Below are 15,921 nucleotides of genomic sequence, written 5' to 3' on the forward strand. Positions count from 1 at the left end.
CTTAACAGTTACTTTTGGCTAAATTATGAGTCCTCTATTCATTATATTGCTTTCTCCGGTGAAAACCAGTGAAAAAGCTATCTGGTCTGAAGCAGGAGACAAATATGCTCAGATCAAGCACCGTTTATAAGCAAAAACTGTCTAAAACGGTCCTAAACAAATATTTTGGTGATGGACTTTTTCACTGTAGGAAGTGTTGTTATGGATTATGGACTCAGCTTACAAACACTCAGCTTTTCACTGCACAAGACAATAATTGATGGACTGGTGTGGATTGCTTGTGGATTATTGTGATGTTTTTATCAGCTGTTTGGACTCTCATTCTGACGGCACCCATTCACTGCAGAGGATCCACTGGTGAGCAAGTGATGTAATTCTATATTTCTCCACATTTGTCCAAATGAAGAAACAAACTCATCTAGCCCATTTCTAACTCTCTTCTCTGCTAAAGTCTGCTAAATTGGGAAACTTCAAAGCGGGAAATGCGGTGGCTGCCTGGAAGTAGAGAGATGATCACTCCTGGAAGTTTCCAAAGGTCAGCGTGGATGGCTAAAATCTTAATTAACCCCCCACAGCAATGGCGCTCACGCCTGTCAGCCACACCGCCCATGAGAAAATGAAGCAGTTTTGCTGCTGGGAAATGTCTCTATCTCTATATTTTAAGCCTCGAGGTGGGTGAAGTGCAGAAACCTGCTTTCTGCTCTGGAAAACTAGAAATATATTACTCTAACCATTTAGCTACCGCACTCCAACAATATTAGGGTGCAAAACTGTGCAATTTAACAATTATTTGAACTTTTAAACAAAAACAAAAATGCTTTGCAATGTCACTTCATTTCAGTCCACATAAGACTAATATCCAATTACTCTCACATCACCTCAAATTGCCAAATCGCACTGAACATGAATCATTTCCAGGTTGCGTTTTGAGCCAAACATGCTGTCAGTTCTTCTGAAAATGAATTCTGTCATTTTGTTCTAACTTTCATGTTGTTCTCAGCCCAATTTGTTTGACTTTCTTTCTCCTTTGGAACAAAAAATACATATTTTGTAAGAATTTTCAAGTCTTCTCTATACAATAAGTTTTAATCAGTGATAATCATCTTCTAGTGAGGCAGTAATTGCTGCAACCAGACCAGAGTCAGAACTTTGATTAAAGAACAAATCTCCATACTCATAATACTGTCATGTTCATAAATATAATCTAAGATGTTCAACAGAATAAAGAAATGCAAACAGGTTTTCAAACAACATGCAGGGTTGCTATTGTTTACTAAAACTATTAAAATATTTTTTTGTTAATTGAAATAAAGCTGGAAAAAATATAAATATAAAGTTTATAATAATATAATATAATCATTAAAAACTGATAAATAAAACAAGAATGACAAAAATACATTAAAATGACTAAATCTTAAAATGAAATACAAACCGAAAATATAAAAATAAATAGTAATAAATACTACAATAGTATATAATTACTAAAATAACACTGACAAAATGAGAGTGAGTAAATAATAGCATAATTTTATTTTAAGGTACACTGTATAAAATTAGATGATCAGTAAGCATGGCAAATTATGTTTTTATAGCACTTTCATCAAAATAAGTTGAGCAATTTCAATGTGCTTAAAGTTCTATGAAATTCAACTTGATTTTTTCAATTGGTTTGATGTAAATTAAGTTGAAATGACTTGTACAACCAAGCTTATACTTAAAAATTGAAGGCAGCAACTTAAGTTAAAAATGGGTGGGTTTTTTTCACAGTGTGTTCTATCTCTTTCAGACTACAACTTTTAGAAAGATTTCAAAACGTTTATGAAGGCTTCTCTGCAACCCGAGAAACTTTATGTGAAATACTGTGGCTGGCTAACTTCTGTCCAATCCTCTGACTCGGTAGATTCAGGGGAAATATTCAAACTCGAGCCTTTTGGCTCCTGCTGCAGAAAGAATTCTGAAGGCCGGGGAGCTTCACTCGGATTTGACAGGGTGACTCAGATTCCAGACACGCAGGATGAATAAAACACAAAAAAGTCCAACAAACAAAAACGTGAAAGAGCTGAGCTCCAGGCATCAGGGAGGACCAACAGCACTGCCAAAATACATGTCATATTTAATTATACATATGGATATTAATGAAGGAAGGCAGCCAAATGACACACTGTTATTTTGTAGCTGTACGAACGCCTCAAAGAGGGAAAATATGTGCAGAAAGGATATAAATAAATGACAGGCAGAGAAGCTTTAATGCATTATGTAGAATTTCGCTGAAAGCTTGAGGAATGGCATAAAAATGCAGGCTGGGAGGAAGGTCTCATTGTAGAGCTGTGATCTTTGAAACCCAGAACAAGTCCAGGAGGCAATATAAGCTCAATAACAGATTCTGAGAAAAAGGCAAAAGGAGTCTGAATCCCTCGACCAGAGCGGATCTACTGTATCAAGCGCACAAGTTCTACATGTTAACTGATGCATTTAATTTCGCAAGATGGTAAGATCACAAGATGGCAAATGTTGATGGCTGCCTCCGTGGCGTGCTCCGCAGTTGTTTTTATGTTTTTGTTAGTTTGTCCTGTCTTTAGTTATATCCCTGCAATCAGTTTCTGTGTAAACATACCTGGCAATAAAGCTCATTCTGATTCTGAATTTAAAGCATTTCGTTTAGATACTGCTAACACAGATGCTATGGCAACACGATTCAACTCTTGTTAGGACATACAAGCATGTCTGTACATATAACTCACGTGAAATAAACCACTGAAAAGCATGTAGCAGAGAGGGATGTCTTGCATTTCTTTAGCGATAATAAGTGGAACCGTAAATCAATCAACATTAACACATTTACAACACATTTGACTACCATCATGTTACCAATGGAACAGTATAAAACAGAAAATTATGAGTAGGAGTTGATTTTACCCACTGGGTAATGACTGATCCATCAAAAGTAGTGTTAAGCATGTATGAATATATGCTAGGTTTGGGAATGCTTTTTAAATTCCAATTTAATTCTTGATTTTGAATTTAAATGTAAATGTTTAGTTGAAATGTATATCACTGTCATTTATAAATAGATAAGCCAAGTTTGTCAAAACAAATGGAATTTTGGCTCAAACATTCTCATTTGAATGCTTTGGGAAAAGTCTAAAAGTCCTGAAGTTCGATGGATGGATGGGTAGATAAAAAAAAACGTTTAAGTTTATGTACTAAAATATAATATCAAAATGAAAAAAGTTGAAGTTGAAGTACTTAAATCACTGAGAAGATTTAAGAAAAAACACTAAATAGAAATGTGTAAAAAGTCGAAAAACTTTTAAAAATTACTAAAAGATTACTAAAACTTAAACTAAAATGAAAACTGAAAATTAAAAATATATATATATTAAAGGGGTGGTTCACTGGTTTTTTTCTAGGCTTGATTGTGTTTATGGGGTGTAGTCTAACATGTGTTAATGCTTCGTTTGAAAAAAAACGCATTTTTTTCACATAATTTACCTTTATTCCACACCGCTCTGTCCCTTCTCTGAGAAACGGGCTGATCTTTTCCTGTTTTTAACACAATAACTAAGGTTAAAAAAGTGAAATCGCAATCAACCACCCCTTTAATACATACTATTTATATAAATAATACTAATATAACAGATAGATGTTTTTCAGTGTATCTGTATTTGCATGTGCCTACATTTCTTTGAATTGCAATTCAGTAAATTCCTTGGCCTGTTATTCCAGTTCGTCATCCAGTGGATTGTGCCTAATTTATTCCAACTCATTCAGACTCAGTTCTTCATCTGTTTTTTTCCCCTTAACCCTTGATCACACATGCAATATTAAAGTACAAGTCTGGCTTCATCAAACTCCCTGTAAAATGATGCCATCCTAATGTGTGAATCAGTCGAGCTGTGACCTGTTACTATCTGCCAGACAGACGGCACGGGAAAAACACACACACACACACACACACACACACACTCATATCTCTTTGACTCTTGCGTTTGAAGCCTGGCAGTAAAGGCATTTACTGAGGCAGTGCAGGTGGCAGACGTACAGTCTGAATCACAGCTATCTGACATCTATCTGATCTTGCGATGGCTGTCGGTTCAAAGAAACCCACCTACCAAATATAAACCGCTTTTGAAGCCCCTCCCTCAGAAATAGGTGATGGGCTCTGATTGGGTAGCTGGTCCAGTGTGTTGTGATTGGCTAAACCGCCTCTAGTACGTGTCTATACGTCCCGCCCCTCACCTCAGCAGCATGTGCTCCGGTTGTATTGTAAACAACGGCGTCATTAATATCGCTTATCAGTTTGAGCCCGCAGTCGAGCTGTGACCTGTTACTATCTGCCAGACAGACGGCACGGGAAAAACACACACACACACACACACACACACACACTCATATCTCTTTGACTCTTGCGTTTGAAGCCTGGCAGTAAAGGCATTTACTGAGGCAGTGCAGGTGGCAGACGTACAGTCTGAATCACAGCTATCTGACATCTATCTGATCTTGCGATGGCTGTCGGTTCAAAGAAACCCACCTACCAAATATAAACCGCTTTACAAATGTACCACAGTAGAGGTATGTTCCTTCTTTTGTGATACTAAGACAAATCTGTATTTGTTGACTCTTTTAGTCCTCTGAAGTTCTTGTTTTTCGAAGAGAGAATCACCTGGGCTGCGTTTCTAAAAAGCATCGTAAGCCTAAATTGATCGTAGCTCCATTGGTTTCAATGGGTCTACGATGTACTTAAGCTTAAGATGCTTTTGGTTAGTTTTGTCCAGTAAAATTCTGTGTAGTAACAAAAATACCACCTCTGACTAGCAATAGCAGGTACAAAATAATCATGATTCATAGCTGTAATGTTATCTATCTGTCTGTCTGTCTGTCTGTCTGTCTGTCTGTCTGTCTGTCTGTCTGTCTGTCTGTCTGTCTGTCTGTCTATCTATCTATCTATCTATCTATCTATCAGCACAGCAGCTTATTATCGTCAACTAAAACTAACATCATTTAAAAATAAAAATAATTGTTATTTAAATAAATGTTAACTAAAATAAAATTATATATATATTATATATAATAAAGCTAGTTGTCAGTGCAGCATTTGTCATTTTTGTTTAAAGTAAAAGTAATAAAATAAACAAAACTAAAAATAAATAAATAAATAAGACAAAAACCTAATAAAAATGACAAAACCGACAAAATGAGCAATATATTAACTCTCTCTCTCTGTCTATATATATATATACATATAATATTTTAAATAACATTAATAATATGAATATTAATAATACGAATAATAAATACTATATAGACACATTTCAAAAACATAAAAAATAAAATATAAAAAAATATATAAAAATAAAATCTAATTCATAATATTATCAAAAATTATAATAGTATATTAATGATACTAAAATTACAACAACAACAAAAAAACAGTTAAAAAAAAGTAACACAGGGGGGGAAAACTACAAATACAAATTATGTGTCACTATATTAATAAAGAGCTATAAAATGAATTAGGTTAACAGATTATTTAGTCAACATTTGATGAGAAATATCTGTAAGACTTAAAAAAAATATATCCATTTTCTTTCCATTTAAAAGCATTATAAGCAATTTCAACCATTTTGCTAACTAACCTGCAAAAGATAGGCCCTATGTCATCAAATCCAAAAACACCTCAGATGACTGACAGATAGAGATTGTTTTGATTGCCTATTTTTCAGATTAGCAAAAAGCCATATTTCAGTAATATCTGTAAGGCAGCAGGACAAAACGACTTCCAGTAACTCATTTCTGTCTATTGGAAACTATTATAAAGATCTCATTTTTGATTTATCATTCTTACGGCTAGGTTTCCACACACAGCATGTCACGAAAGCTGTACGATAATGTCGTCTCAACAAGCATCATTATGGCGGGAACCTAATTAAGAACTTCCGTCGTTTGCTGTGGCGACTGTGAGAAAATCCCTGTCTGCTGAGATCACTAGCGCGTCGGTCCTGATGGATGGAGACGGGGCCAAGCTTTAGTGCTCAACCACCATCAGTGACGACTCCAGCGGGAGATGTTCACTTGGAGGAAGGATCCATGATGGCGTTTGAGCTATTGCAGCTGACGTTAATAAGAAGCGTTTCATCCAGCCAGCCAAGAGCCCAGCAGTACAATCAAAACAGGCCTGTGGCATGTGCTCCTGCCAGTTAACGAACTGTTGAGGCTAAATTATTGTAATGCTACCATAATTATGATTAGAGGAGCATGTCTCCAGCATAACTAGCTGCAATTTTCATGCCTTGAAGAAATGCGTATCAAAACGCGGTGGTTTAGAGTGGAAAACGCTGCTATGTTGGGTAAAAAGAGCAGCCTGGAGCATGTTAAACCTCGCTCGTAATACTTATCAAATCATTTAAAACACAACTGCTTCAACATTATTCATTCTGTTAGACAACTATACCAATTTTTAAGGCCTTGAAGTCTCAATTAATACAGCGGGCCTGCGTTATCATTTCACGGAAGGTGGGAGTTGTGTGATCTTTGTGTGAACTTCTCTGTGGTTTTCTCTTTTAAGAAGACCAATTTTTAAGATACTCATCGCTGAATACCTGTGAGAAGCGAAAGACATTTCAGTGCTTATAGAAACAGTTGATTAAGCAAGATAAGATTTTGCATGGTAATGAATGACATTTTGCTTTGGCAAAATGTTAAGTCAGCACCTTTAGAAGTGCTTTAAAATGACATTCAGCACAGTCGGGAGTGAGATGAGATTCATTTTTCCTCAGATATCTGCTAATTTCACTACGGATACGAGATGATTGAACATGATTCTGATTCTTCACTGATTCTTGAGACATGAGACAAAGCAAGTCTTACAACTTTACCTCCTATTGGTTTCTAAAATAGCAGAATTGCCACTTTGAATTGATGATCACAAAAATATTCTTGATACAAGTGTACCATTTCATTTCATTTGATTTTTTCTTTATATAAATTTTGACTATATCACTCTACCATAACTCAGTACTTGATGCAAATATATTAAAATTAAAAAATAAATCACTCAATCAATAAATAAATACACAATACTTTTACTCAGCACTGATGCATTAAATTGATCAAAAGAGACAGAAAATACTTTTTATTCTTGTTACAAAAAAGTGTATTTCAAATAAATTCTGTTCTTTTGAACTTTCTATTAATCCTGAAAAAAGTATTACGGTTTCTACAAAAATATAAATCAGCTAACCTGTTTTCAACATTAATAATAATAAGAAATGTTTCTTGTGCAGCAAATCAGCATATTAGAATGATTTCTGAAGGATCACGTGACACTGAAGACTGGAGTAATGATGCTGAAAATTCAGCTTTGGATCACAGGAATAAACTACATTTTACAATATATTCAAATAGAAAACAGGTATTTGAAGTTGTAATAATATTTCACAATATTGCTGATTTTACTGTATTTTTGATCAAATAAATGCAGCCTTGGTGAGCATAAGAGACTTCTTTCAAAATCATTAATAATCCTTTTATTTGAATGTGATGACAACTTAATAGCATTTTGTGAAAGATGTAAATAAATACTTCTGAAAATGTTATTTGATACATAAACTTACTTTTTTTATATTCCTGTAACATTTGACCCATGCAGCACCCAAGAACCAGTGATGAATGAATATCGGATCAGGGGTTTTAATGGCAAATGTCCCAAATGACTCTCAAAGGTGGTTTGAATTGTCCTAAATAACATCTGGTTGGAATCTGATGTGAAAGGGGTTCGGTTTGTTTCCTTCTGTTCTCAGAAGGCCTTTGATGTGCCTACCAATGAGATTGTCATTCCATAGGAATTCTCCCCTTCCTGTGCCAGCAGTGGAAACAACATACCATCCCCTGCATCAGACTAAACTCACATGTAAACGGCTCATTCCGCAGACATCACACCTGTTTATGTCCTGCCGAGGAAATGTAACGCTGTCAAAATACACCAATGCTGTGATCTCCTGACACCATCAAACGCAGTACGAGACAGGAGAGATGAGACCAGATGGAAAATGGCAATAAAGAAAGCCTAAGATGTTTTTTTCCCCTTCATATTGCCACAGCGTGTCCTGCTATTGTGCATGGAAATATATTGAACCTCCATAGTGGAAATCACATTAAACTTCTGAGGGCATTCGCTGTTATTACTTTGATATGGTTGTTGTCGCCGCAAGTGAATAAAGCAAATGGATTCCAATAACATTCGACTCAATGTGCCATTGCGTACGGGCAGAGGCCGAACTGAATCAGGCTATACGGGGGCGGATAAACGAGCGTTCAGAAGAGAAGTTCACCAGTATGAGCTCGGCGGCCAGCAATCACACCATATGCCAAGATTCTGTGGCCAGGATAAACAAGAAAACAGCAAAACAAACACAAAAAGCAATAAAGCGCAATGAAATGCTACTGGTGCAGTAAACATACAAATTTGTTACTTAGCCGTGCAAAAGGGAACATTTGCATTGATTTTGTATGTGAGCAAGTATAGTGCTGACACGCGCCAGAACTCAGCCGGCCGCAGAGGCTTTGATTGTCTCCGTGGAGAATTACCATCTTTAACTATTTGGTCTTTCGCATTCCATTGAAGCAGTACTGTCAACATAATTATCATGCCTCTGTAATAAATAACAAAAACAATGGCGATGGCAGCGTAATAACTGAGACAGCATAATTGCCGTGCCAACACTGGCCTTCTGAGCTATAGTGACTAAACGCTGGAGAATCTATTAGGAGACCAGACTGACCAAAACAACTTATTCGAGATGGAAAGTGACTTACAAAAGTCAAAAGTCTTCTGCATCATATATATATATAGTATAATATATAGTATATTATATGAAGTATAATAGACCTTTAAAAAAGAAATGAAAAACATTCTAGTAGTATATATATATATATATATGAACTATAATAATGTTATATCAAATGAATAATAAACAAATAAAATAAATAAAGAAGCAGTTTACATATATTAGCAGTTTACATATATAAGAAATATAGTATATTAGTATATTATTAAGTATATAAAATTATATGTACTGTATATAGGCTACTGTATATATATATATATATAATATACAGTATCTATCTATCTATCTATCTATCAATCTATCTATCTATCCACATAAATAGATAGATAGATAGATATATAAAACTTATTATATGTGTATATATACATGGAATATAAATATTATACAAAATAATATAAAAAATAAAAAGAAGCATATGCTACATCTTACACACATACCTACAAAAATTTTTTTTTAAATGTTTTAATTTTGTTCTAGAATGCTCTGTTCATGTAAAAGTGAGAGGTGTGTTCGGATGGAGACATAAAGTACATTCTGTGGTTCCTGCACAGGAACTGAATGCTGAGCTCTTCATCAATGACCATGACTCATCCAGCCCCGTGGCCTGCCTCCATTCTCAAACAGAACAGCTCCGGATGCCAAGAAGCCCATTCTGAAATATGACTCCCCGGAGAACCTAGCGTGCCGTATGACTGGTCTGGATGGAACTACACTGATTGTTTCTGCAGCAGCATGACTGGGCGAAATTACAGCCCTGCTCAAGAAATGTTTTTTAGATTTTTAACTTAGAATTGCAGTTCATCCAATGCAATGTTATTTAACAGCCTATCACATGTTGTGTAATCAAATAATAAAACCCAATTAAAATAACATTTTGCGGTTGGACAGTCACTCTGGAACAGGTGGTTAAAATCCAAAAAGATTTTCTTTTATTTTCTACAGAGGCATGTTATACCATTTTTAATCACAGTAGTAGGGACTCATTTTTTATAATCTCATTCCTTCAGGATTGTTCACTAGTGAGTGATTGCAGTATGACTAAGTAAAAATTGCATTGATGCCTTCTAGAACACAATGTGATTATGTGTTCTTGGACCAACATCAATTGTAGATCCCATAAACCGCAGCACTAACTCAAAAACAAGGCCCAAAAACTTCAAGCTACATAATCTCAATTTAATTCAATGCCGAGTATCAAACTGTGTCAGGAATTCATAATTTGACATGTTGCATTTTTAGAGCTGTCAAACGGTAATGTCACGTACTTGACTAAATAACACTAAACGACTTTCACAATATGACTAGATGAAAGTAGTGCGATGACGTCTACAGTATGACTGCGTGAAACCACACTGATAACTTTTATAAAACAGATTTGGTTTCTCTGTGCTAATGCATCTATAGCAGCGAAGCAGGACCGAAATCAATATCTTAAAAGTCATCAGCATGTCATGGTCACATTTAGTTGCATTTAAAATAGCCTGGTATTGTCTATCTTTCCTGCAAATGGAATTTGGTATCTGTAGAGCTCTAAACAACAATCAGGCTGTGGTTAGTTTCTGTCTACACAGATCTTTCTCCCACAGTTATCTGAAATTACATCGGTGACTAATACTGATGTTATATTTTTATGCATAACTGCAACTGATTATAGCATGTCTACAGCAGGAGTGTTTAGTTAAGCGGTTAAAGCAATAGTTCAGCCAAAAATTTAAATTTGCTTAAAATTTACTCACCTTCTGCCATTTAAGATAAGTTTGTTTCTTCATCAGAACATATTTGGAGAAATTTAGCATTACATAATTTGCTCACCAATGGGTTGTGAATGGGTGCCGTCAGAACGAGAGTCCAAACAGCTGATCAAAGCATCACAATAATCCACAAGTAATCCACACAACTCCAGTCCATCAATTAACATCTTGTAAGGCCAAAAGCTGCATGTTTGTAAGAAACAAATCCATAATTAAAACATTTTTAACCTTAAACAAAAATATTGGTTTCTTTGGACAAAAAAACCCCCCGCTATGCTAATGAAAACTATGTTATGCATACCAGGCCAGTAGTTGGTGATCAAGAAACACCCCACAAAAACGTAATACACACGCACATGACATCACCTTTTTCCACAAATTCATGTTTTTGTTGTTTACATAGAGGCGTCGTGTTCAAAAGTTTGTGTTTTCAGGCCCCCCAAACGGAGTTATTGAAGACTCCTGATGTTAACAAACAGAATCACTGAAGGAGAAAATCACATTTTTTTAGGTTACCATTACCATACAAAATGTGAATCCATTGAACTTTTCTAAATTGTTTAGATATACATAGGTGTAACATTTTGCAATAATTATTGTACATTAGTTCCTCTTTGAATGTTAATTAGATTATAAAATAACTCCAGAATAAATGTTTATATTTATGCTAAATATATATATATATATATATATATACAGTGCCATGAAAAGGTTTTTGAGACTGTACATTCTACATACTGTATGTATCTATTCCTGCCCAGTTTTTCCCTGCATCTAACATTAGATGAGAGCAGACAGCGAGCATTAAAGATAAACACATTGTGCGTTCGACATGTCATGTTTTGATCCCCGCCTCACTAATTTCATTTGCTGTATCCGTGGCAACAAAGGGGAAAGAATAACAGAGCATCCCTTATCACCTTCACAGCCAAATAAAGTGGAGCTCTTCCTGCTGGTGACGCTTTGTCGCAGTTATCTCTGAATCTGTAAGAGCAAGCGTCGCCGGAGCAGTTAGCAGCTTGCCACATGTATTGAGATGCTATCAGAGGAGCCGCCATATCAAAGAGTCTAATGCAGACAGGGCTTATCTCGCCGAGAACTCACACATGTGCTATGTAGGGCACGTCTTATCAGAGCGCTGCCATTACTGCCATTGCAACAGCAGACGCGGGTCAGGATGATGTTTGGAGTGGCCATCTGAGATTGCCAAATAAGTCAAAGTGTAGCTGACATGTTGCATCAAAGGTTCAGGTGAAGTGAATAATTACTGGAATGAATAAAATGTCATTATTTACTCAGGGCCTGTATGTTAGTTTTTGCATGAAACCCCCCAAAAAAGGTTTTTCAATTGTTGGGTTTGTCCCTATTTTACCCAGCACTGGGTTGTATTTAACCCAGCATTTTTTAGAGTGTACAATTACTATACTGAAGACTGGAGTAAATTCAGCTTCTTTGCCATCAAAGGAATAAATTACATTTTATTCAAACAGAAAACAGTTAATTTGAATTGTAACAATATTTTACATGATTGTTTTACTGCATTTTTGATTGATTAAATGCAGCTTTAGTGAGTATATGAGACTTCTTTCAAAACCATAAAAAAATTGAGCGGTAGTGAATACATACACAAAAGTACAGTATAAAAGTAAAAAATCTTCTATCAAAATCCTAAAAATGGCATGCATAATTATTAAGAAAAAAAAAGAGAATAGTTTCAGATGGAGTAGCCTATGAAGCTGCTGTAACATGTCAAGGTAATGGTCCAAATATGCTTCAGTTTTAAACTTATGATCAAACGTGTCCAGTTTTCTAGCTAATGCATGCACGATCGTGCTGTTTCAGTGAAAATCCCCCCGTGTTTATTTGTAGCGTTTGTGGCCTCAGCCCACAGATTCAGAGCTGCTGTGCCCACTCACCCACCCAGAGCTTTCTCATTCTGAGAGAGAGCGTTCGTGACCCACCTACGTCTGATTCATGATCAGCCAGTCGTAGGCCACTCTAAAAGCAACCTGACGGCCATAAACCATCTCTGACAATGTTTCCAAGGTCAACTAGTTATGAAATCAGAAGATTAGAGTCCCACATTAGGCCACACATGCAGTTTCCTCATCATGCAGATAAATGCGATATGAATTTAACATGCAAAGCATATGGTAAGCATATAGCTCCAAATTCTGATCCATCTGCACAAAATATCACACAAGAAGAAATGCAGTTGTTTTGAAAATTAGCAAAGTAGTTCATACAACTTTCACTGATTTCATGTTAAGATTTCATGTTAAATGGATGTTTGGTCACATGGCATGCAAGAACTAATGGTGTTTAGCCTCACATTACTGTAGAAGTCCATTTTAAAGCTTTAGTGGAAGTGATTTAGTAAATAATGGCTTAGATTTTTCACACAAAATGGTTTTAAAAGACTTGAGGTTCACAAGAGGTTTTATGGTGTGTTTTTTTTAGTTTTACCAATATTATTACTATGAAATATCATTGTATGTGTAAAGAAAATTCAAATACTTCATTTTCATGTTCCACATTAAAAAAAACATTTTTATTAAAAAATATCACAGTATACAGGTTTGAAGCAACAGAAAAGATGATGAAATATGAAAGCTTGTTTGCACCATGGAATAAATAAATAAGGTAATTGTGACTTTTTATTTCACAATTCCGACTTTTTTTCCTTGCAATTCTGAGTTTATATTTCACAATTCTGACTTTTTTTATATATATAAAAAGCGCAATTTTATATACACTCACCATTGCAAACAAAAAAATTCAAAATTGCCTTTTTTTATTTTATGGAAGAAACTGAAAAACAAACTTCCAGATGCAAATAAGAATTAAAGAAAAAAAAGTCAGAATTGTGTGTTTATATCCCATAATTCTGTTTATATCTTGCAATTCAGATTTTTGCAATTACCTTTTTCATTTTGGCAGAAATGGTCTTCCATTATTAAATAAACTATAAAAAATAGTAAAATATTTCTTTGCATTTTTTACCCAACAGTCATTTTGCCAAGTAAATGATTTATAGCAGCATAAATTAGCAAATGCACTGTGTGCATTAGCATTTTAACATAAGTAACATTACATACTGTAGATGTACATAAATGAGTTTTTAGCACAATGAAACACACACACATTCACTGTACAAACAAACGCACCTTTACATACAGACATATGCAAACAAAGAAAGAGGGAAAGAGAGATAGTAAAAGAGAGAGAAAGAGAGGTAGAACTGGTCACAGTGGAAACTCTGACTCATCTGCTCCTGCCACTCGGAGCCCAAATCAATTTACCACTGAGTCATCACAGGACTCCTCTCTCTCTCTCATTTGGGATCTTTCTCACTCTTTCTCTTTCTGTTGTCAGCTGAACATGCTTTGAGGTTGTGTGCTAAAGGGCACATTTTTACACAGTCCAAATGCATCATAGCTGCTTGAGTAATTATGGCAGCACCAGCAGGTTTTATAGCATTCAGTTGCAGAAAAACAGTTCCCCTCAATGAGACACACGACAGAAACTGCCTTCGCTTCTCTGAGCACACGCTGAATGTCATGCAGCAAGACTCCCTGACAAAACCACTGTATATGGACGAGACTACAAAGAGAAAGTCCTGATAATACAGCATCTTTACATGCAAAAGACTTCAAACCATGAGGGCTGAATTTAAGAGCAGTTGCTCCACTTTTGCATGCAATTTTCATGAACAATCCAGTTTAAGAACACTGGTAAAGGACCATGCATATTTTTTAATATTTATAATTAATAATTAATATAATTTAAGAAATGTTTGTGTACATTTTCTATTGCTCACAGCAGCAGTAATACATATATGTATTATATATAGGGTACCAGGGTTATTGTAGTTTACAATTAAAAAAAAAAAAAACTTTTTACCTACTTGGAAAAAAAAAGTTAACTGAAATAAAATAAAATGTAAAAACAACTTTTTTTCAGCAAAATGCAAAGGCAACATTTCTCCTTTTTAACAACTTATCAATTTATTTTTTTCTTCATACTGTCTGGGGATATTTCCCCCACCTTGTTACACTACCAGCCTACAAAAAAAAATCTCATTATGCTATTATTTACAAATACTGGATTCAGTCTTTTTATCAACTTGTTTTCGGGTGAAAATTACAAAAATTATTCACAAATTTAAAAAAAATCACTCAAAAACTGTGGTGCATAAGCTCAGATCAATGAGTCCTACAATCAATCAGTTCCAAAAGGAAATACAAAACCTGCGCTAATTATTGAATTCGAGATTTGGTGATAATATTGCATAATGAGAGATTTACAAGCAATTTTTAAAAGGCCGGTCATTTTTAAAAGGCAACACTAAATTACAAAATGGATAAATAAACTAAAACTAATAAATAAAACTTAATAAAAAGACATATTAAAAAAAAACTAATAAAAATGACAAAAGCACACAAATTACTAAACCTACACTCTAAAAAATGCTGGGTTGTTTCAACCCAACTTTGGGTCAAATATGAACTAACCCAAACGTTGGGTTAAAAATTTAATGTAAAACTTTAACCCAACGGTTGGGTTAGTCCATATTTGACCCAAAGTTGGGTTGAAACAACCCAGCATTTTTTAGAGTGTACAATGAAAGTGAAAAATATACATAGAAAAAAAATCGAATTACAATAGTATATAAATGATACTAAAATAACACTTTAGTGTAGTCTGCATACTTTCTGGCTTTTTAAAGAGCCCGTTTAGGTGTTTAGATCACAATAATGGTGAAATGCTGTACCAGTAAAATTTGTCTGCTGCATCCTCCAGGAACTAACCTGCAGAAACAGCCTGCAACACTGCATCATGCAAATTGTGCTCATCACTATTTTTCGAGCATGTTTGTTCCGTTACCTTTTTTTGCATACTTCCTTTAATCAATCAGGTGTTTAAACAATGCAGACAGCACATGCAAATTCATGCACACTTCATTCTGCATGCACAGCATGTCTTAAATATGCACAAACTCCACAACGGATTCTCAAACGACCACAGGAGAATACGAAGAGGAGAACCTCAGTGACCCCATAATGCAATGCACCGCTCGTCAATGCAAAGCAGATGATGGCGTGGAGCCTCAGCCATTAAAGACCACAGAGCCCGGGGCCAACACACAAAGACCTCCAACCACTGACCAGCCCAACAGATTAGCCTGTTACTCACGCTTCCATAAATCACATGAGACAACTTATATTCTCTGGACGGAAAGAGAGACAGAGACAGGCGGAGGGAAGCGTTTTAAAGTTGCATGCAGCCTGAAAGCTCTTCTCACATGTCTCAGTTGGAATCCA

Source organism: Sinocyclocheilus rhinocerous, unplaced genomic scaffold (assembly GCF_001515625.1).
Source record: "Sinocyclocheilus rhinocerous isolate Xijiao unplaced genomic scaffold, SAMN03320098_v1.1 scaffold1038, whole genome shotgun sequence".
In the NCBI taxonomy this organism is placed as follows: Eukaryota; Metazoa; Chordata; class Actinopteri; order Cypriniformes; family Cyprinidae; genus Sinocyclocheilus; species Sinocyclocheilus rhinocerous.